Source organism: Agelaius phoeniceus, chromosome 14, assembly GCF_051311805.1.
Source record: "Agelaius phoeniceus isolate bAgePho1 chromosome 14, bAgePho1.hap1, whole genome shotgun sequence".
Taxonomy (NCBI): domain Eukaryota; kingdom Metazoa; phylum Chordata; class Aves; order Passeriformes; family Icteridae; genus Agelaius; species Agelaius phoeniceus.
The window spans coordinates 10,321,581-10,327,780 of NC_135278.1; the positions used below are offsets into that span (position 1 = coordinate 10,321,581).

Here is a 6,200-nt window from a genome sequence, read left to right on the forward strand (position 1 = left end):
TATTTCATGAGATCCAGAATTTGTGCTTCTGCATTAAGACAAAATCCTTTTCTTTCAAGATAGTTTTAAAGTTTTTCATGTTAAATGAGTAATACAAATTAGTGCTGCTGATCTGCACCACTGAAGGTGTGCAATTGCCTCCTGGCAGACACTGCTTAGCAGATCTTTGAAGCCAGGATGTGTTCCTTGGCTTTAGTTCTTATTGTGTGAAAGTGTGCATGAAATACAGCATGAACCTAGTCAAAGTCACTCTGTAAATAAGCAATCCTGAATGACTAAAGGAAGATTTGTGTGAGTGTGTAAATTGGGGCTTCCCTGGGGTTGGCCAGATGAGGGTTCTGGCCGGGGCTGTACCACGTTTCCTGTTGTACAGTAGATGGAGGAAGAAGAGTTCTGCTGCTTGACAGCAAGGAAACCAGAATTATTAAGAGCTGGCTCCTGAAAAGATGCATGTTAATCCTTTTGAAGTGACTCTTTATTCAAGGAAGTTTCTGCAGAGGTGGCCCATAAATTTGATGTTGCTTTAAGCAATGGATAGAATGCTTATTTCCTTGAAAGGAATTGTAGCATATTGGCTCCATTAAAAATGAGTGTATGTTTTGTTAGCCTGTCGTGTCCTAGCTTAAACTTACACTCATGGCTAGGCAATTCAGTGTGCATTGCAGTTGGAAATAGTTCTTAACACAGATGAAAATTTGGGGATGTGATGGCTTTGATTAAAATCAATATATGGAGCGACAGTTACTAAAATGCAGATAAAAACTGGTACAAAGAATTAATAAGGGACACTGATAATAGAATGGCCATCACTTAATATTTTATGTAGATTCATAAAACATCTTTCAAATTTTGAATCAACAGCTGGTAAAAAATGCAATAGTAATGAGCTCATTTGTATGTAAATGACTGTCATTCTATTCTAGGCTGCCCATGCTTTATGGGATCCTGCTAGATATCACTAAGTATGGTCAAGAAAATAGGCCTTTTCAGGAAACCCTTCAAAAATCAATTTAAATGCAAAGTCTTTGCCTGGCTTTTAAGTTTTCAAAAGTAATTCATAAGGTTCTGTCAGTCTGAAAGTTCTGTATACTTGTATTTAAAATAGTAATCCAGTACATTATTGGGAGCTGAATATCATACAAATTAGGAGCTCTAGGGTAATTCTGGAACAGCAGAAGGTAAATTCTTGGCATGTTCCAACTCTCCTGGAAGAACTGGCCAAAGTAGGTGGCAATGTCTGTGTACCCAGGGATGTGCAGTGGATGTGCAAAAGAATCCACCTTGTGTGCATTCCTTTAATTGCTTATACTCAGTAGCCACTAAAGCCCCATATTTTCTGTAAATAGCTGGACTTAGAGCTAGAAGGAGCAAATTTCTGATGAGGGATTTTTACATGGACACCTTGCCATAGTGAGTTTTAGTGCTACATCTGGTGCAGAAGTGCACCATGTGCTTTTCATCACTAATAAACTATGGTCATAAAGGTGAACATTTTGACCTTGGCATAAAGGGATGATGGATTTAAAGCTCAAGCTTTATGAGTTAAAAAATTATTTTATAGAAATGAAATAACAGGGTTTTTTTGGTAGTATATAGCAATATACAGAATAACAGAATTTTAATATTAGTCATTTTACTGGAAAAGTAAGTTTTCCAATGTTTGGAGCAATTTTGTTCTTCATAAAGCTTCAAATTAGTTAAGTTCTAAAGGAAAGAATCGACTTCCACTCAAAATTACTAAAATGTTTAGCTCTTTCATGTTTTTAATAATGTGATTTTAAATGTAAGTGGCTTAAAAACACTTAAAGTGAAAGTCTTAAATGCAGATTGGAGATTAGAAGTGTGTGTTAACACAAAAACCAGAAAGAAATGTTTTGATTGATATCTCAGAAGGAAATGCCAAGGATAAATATAAATACAGTTGATTGCAATTGATGTGGGCAAGTGGTAATCAGCTGCTAATCTAAACAAACAAGACTCCAGCAGATATTTCAACTCTTCACCTTTCCACTTGTCTTTGAGTTGCCTTTCCCAATCCCATTTGCAAACAGCTTTTCTGCTTGTAATATTGTTATTACATTTCTTATGCTGTGGGCAGTTAATGAAAAATATCTTTTAAAAAGAAAGAAGTGTGTGGATAAAGCAAAGGGTTCTGGTTTGGGGGAAAGTGTTCTCTTTGTCACCTTTGGAGAAAGCTGGGATACTGTAGGGTTTTTTTCCCTGAAAGATAAAGTACACTGCCTCATTTATATACCTATACTTATATATGTATGTAATATATATATACATATATATATATATATATACATATAAAATATATGTACATATACAAATATTATCTACATGCAAAAATTCCATGTGAATTGTAATTCTCTTTAGAGTGGTGGGAATATGAAAACGGGTGCTTTTAGTTTCTGCTCCATTATTTATCTCACTTAGGAAAGGTTTTTTGCTGAGATAGCACTTGGCATGTGAATTATCAGGGTGAAAGCAGTTTTCCAACAGTGCTTTACCATGGGCAGGGCTCATGGAAGCAGCTGCAACCTTCAGGCTGATGGGGGTGACACAGGGTGACTGAAGTGGCATTCAAGGGTCTGGTAATGAATTCTGATGACTCCTAAATGCTGGAAATGAGGTGGTGGGACTGACCATTTTTAGTGAGCTCATGTGTTAGCACAGAGCAGTTTGGAGCTGTTAGTTAATGTGTCAGCCTCCTTGTGATTAAGTATTAAAGGTACTTTAAAGCACAGTTGCCTTTTTCTGTTCTCCCTTTTAGTTTCCTGGAGGATTGCCTAGACTGCTCCAGATGAATAAAAAACCTGAAGCATATTGGTTTCTGACATCTTTTTAGGAAATCTCTTTGTAAATGTGAAAAATACCAAAATGAGTTGACTGCTATTTTTACCACCAGTTTTAATTCGTCGATTGTTTAAATTGCAAAACAGTAAAAAAAGGAGACTTTTTGCTCTGCATAAGACCATGTGTGGAAGCAAGTATAAAAGCTGAAAACGGATACTGAAGCAAATTTTACGAAATGTTAAAAAGAAGTTGAAATTGCCAATGGAAATTTAGGTGTTTGCACATTGAAATGAAGAATTACATTAATTTAGAGGAGAAAATAATAGCACGTGAACTGAATTTCCAATTCATTAGAATTCATTATCTTACTATGGATTTTGAGTAGTTAAACTAAAAGTTTTTTGCACTTAAGTTATTAGCTGTGAAGTAAGAGATGAATACTCTCAAAAATCAGCCCATGAATTGCTTGCTTATGAAATTCTTTTTTATGGATTGAAGCAAAAATTGAAAAAATTAATTATGCATAATTACTCAAGAGTGTGAATAGAGCATTGTGTTGTTTTCTGCTTTGTTTATTGTATATCTTGAAAGAGAATAGAACTGGAACTTCAGCTGAAACTGAGGTGATGGGAACTAATGCAAGTGTAAGAAGTTTCAAAGCTGCCCACAAATGGTCCCACCTCACCCTGTTCCCACAGCTTTTTGATAACCCTGAAGTTTAGCAAGGTCTAGCAAAGAGAAACAGCAGTCTGATGGAATGTCAGTGTTCTCTAAAGAATTATCAGCAGACCCTATTAAAGCCTACAATACTACCTTGGGGAGTCTCTCAAGGTTCCTTTGTCGAGGCTGGTTTATTGTCCACATAGTTTGTTAAAAAGCTTTTAAAGCCATTGTGGTCGATTGGATCTGTGTGGTTGTTGTAAAAGTGCAGTAAGTCAACATTAAAGTTCTTATGAAATTTTAATGCCAAAAAATTAAAAGCACAAGTGCTGTAATCAGTTCATAAAATAAAATATTTGAGTCTCTGACCCCATGCTGCCAGGTGGGATCAACAAATGCTGCAGTGTTTTATTTTCTTTCTCTCCAGGTGTGTATCTGCATTTTTCCTCTGTACACATAGTCCAGTGCTCTGTGTTATTGAATGTTATTTCTGCATTACAGATAAGCATAATATCCAGCCCTAATGTTTTGTACTGATGAGAGTGTTCTGTGTGAAAAGCACTGTGGCAGTAGCCAGCTCTATAACTGGAGAGCTTTCTGTTTACTGCACTTTGCTGAAAGCTTGCAAGTTTGTGCTTTCTCACATACATTTTCCAGATATTTTTATTTTTTTTTTTCAGTTTTATGATCAGAAGTGAATGAAGGTTGACTTGTTTATTCTAAAAAAGTTGCTTACTGAATTTTTGGTAAAAGTAATGTATTAAGTGTGGTCCTGGAGTCAGAGTGCTTCTTATGCACTTGACCTTTAGCAAACCAAGTTATGTGAATTTCATTTTTATTTTGTTGTTTGTTTGGGTTTTTTTCCTTAATCTCCTCACATTCACCTGTTCTATTCCCACCACCCCAAGAGTTATAATCTCTATTTTTCAGTGTGGTACATATAGTTTTATTTTTCCCTTTATCTATCTCAATCTCTGCCAGTTCTCCATCAAATCAGAGACCATTTTGAACTTGATTGTTGACTTGACCATTTGTTTTTTCCAGCACATTTCAGGGTTTGGCATCAAGTTTTACAAGCTCAAAACCTTTTAAAGTAACAATATAAATCAAACCTGAAAGTGGAGAAATGTATGGACACTTAAAATGCAGCATCTTTGCACCATGCTGAAGTTATGTAAAAGGCTAAAAGATGATCCATGTGTTTATTCAGTGTACAGATGGATGACAAAGCAAATGTCAGGACCCCCTCAGGACTATAACAGAAAAGAATTTTTTTCCCTCTTTTAAAACATAGAGAAGACAAAGTTTTGAAATGTAAACAGTTCATAAACTGCATTGCTGGCATGCAGAATATAATCAATTAGCTAAAATGCAAAGTTAATATAGAAATACAATTATGTACCTTCAAAATATAATCAGGCATATGGACAGGGCTGCTAAAAACTAATATGGAAAACTTGTTTCTAAGCAGTAATTTTTCTGTGCTGGAAGAAATTATTAAGAAGCTTGTAAATATTAAATAATTTGAAGGAAAAAAAAAAGACTTATGATTTATGTCAGCCTGAAGTTTGAGTGGCATGCAGTGTTGTTACCTTCAGAGAGGGAATTATTTTATTTCTGAAAGTCATCTGCAGTGGAGGCCTGTCATAGTGTAACTAAGAAATAATGACTAGACCAATTTTTGAAGGAATGAAGCTTGCAGATGATATATAATGACAGGGAACATAAACAAAAAACCCTGAATAATCTACCACCTACCTCTTGAATAATATAATTTTGGGAGAAGTAAAACAGTCGCAAAGGCAGAATGTGTCTGATTTTCTATATTTTCTTACCACCTGTTGCAAGAAAAATCTAATGCTTCTTACTGCTATCACTGAGGTTGATTGTGTGAGTGAATAAAAGTTATTTTTATTGAAAACTATGACCTAAATCCTCATCATAGCAGGACTGGACATTGCACTTAGGGGGAATATGTTGTGGTTTCTAATTCACAGTAAATTGTTGCAGCAGTTCCTGTCTCCAGTATGGACCTCAGTGGGATTTGCTCATATTTGGTGTATTTTTAATTTTTTTTTTTAATAAACATAGTGATTGCTAAAATCCTCCAGAGAAGTTCTTTGCAAACTATGCACTAGTGAGTTTTATCAAGGTATTTCTTCCTCCATCTGAAGGTGTCTTTCTGAAGTGTATTTTAGGATTTCCTTCATGCTATGAAAAGAGATGAAGATTCCCGTCAGCAGGGCATGGACCAGTGGTGCAGTTTTGTGCATTTCTATAATAACATTGTTGTATCACATTGCTGGCTTTCACTTCTCCATCAGAGAGAACAAATTTTTCCCTCTGGCTGTTTATTTTACTTAGCATTCTGTGCAAAACATTGATTTAGATCCTGATAAAGTAGATAGAAACCAATTTTCTACTATCATATATTATATTTGTCTGCTATCTGTTTAATCTAGTCTGCATCTTTATCTAAATTAAATGTCATTTGGAAAAAAAACTTTCTTCCTAACAACATAGACTACATTTAGAGTTCTAACATAGTGCAATTTTAAAAAAGAAGATTAAAGGAAGGATCCAATGCATTAGTTTTCTGTCTAATTTGAGCCAGAGTGGTGCTCAGATGTTTTGTAAAACAACATAAAGCAGAGTATGAGAAGGTTATCAGAAGAAAGTAGAAGCATTTGCCCCTGAATGACCATGTAGAAAGCTGAAATAGTCAGAAAGCTTTTCTAGTG

At 35.2% G+C, this 6,200-nt stretch overlaps 1 protein-coding gene across 1 annotated transcript in view; it reads left to right on the plus strand.

The window, feature by feature from the left end:
- Positions 1–6,200, plus strand: part of TENM1 (teneurin transmembrane protein 1) — a 776,824-nt gene that overhangs the window by 89,403 nt on the left and 681,221 nt on the right. The gene's annotated exons all lie outside the window — the stretch shown is intronic.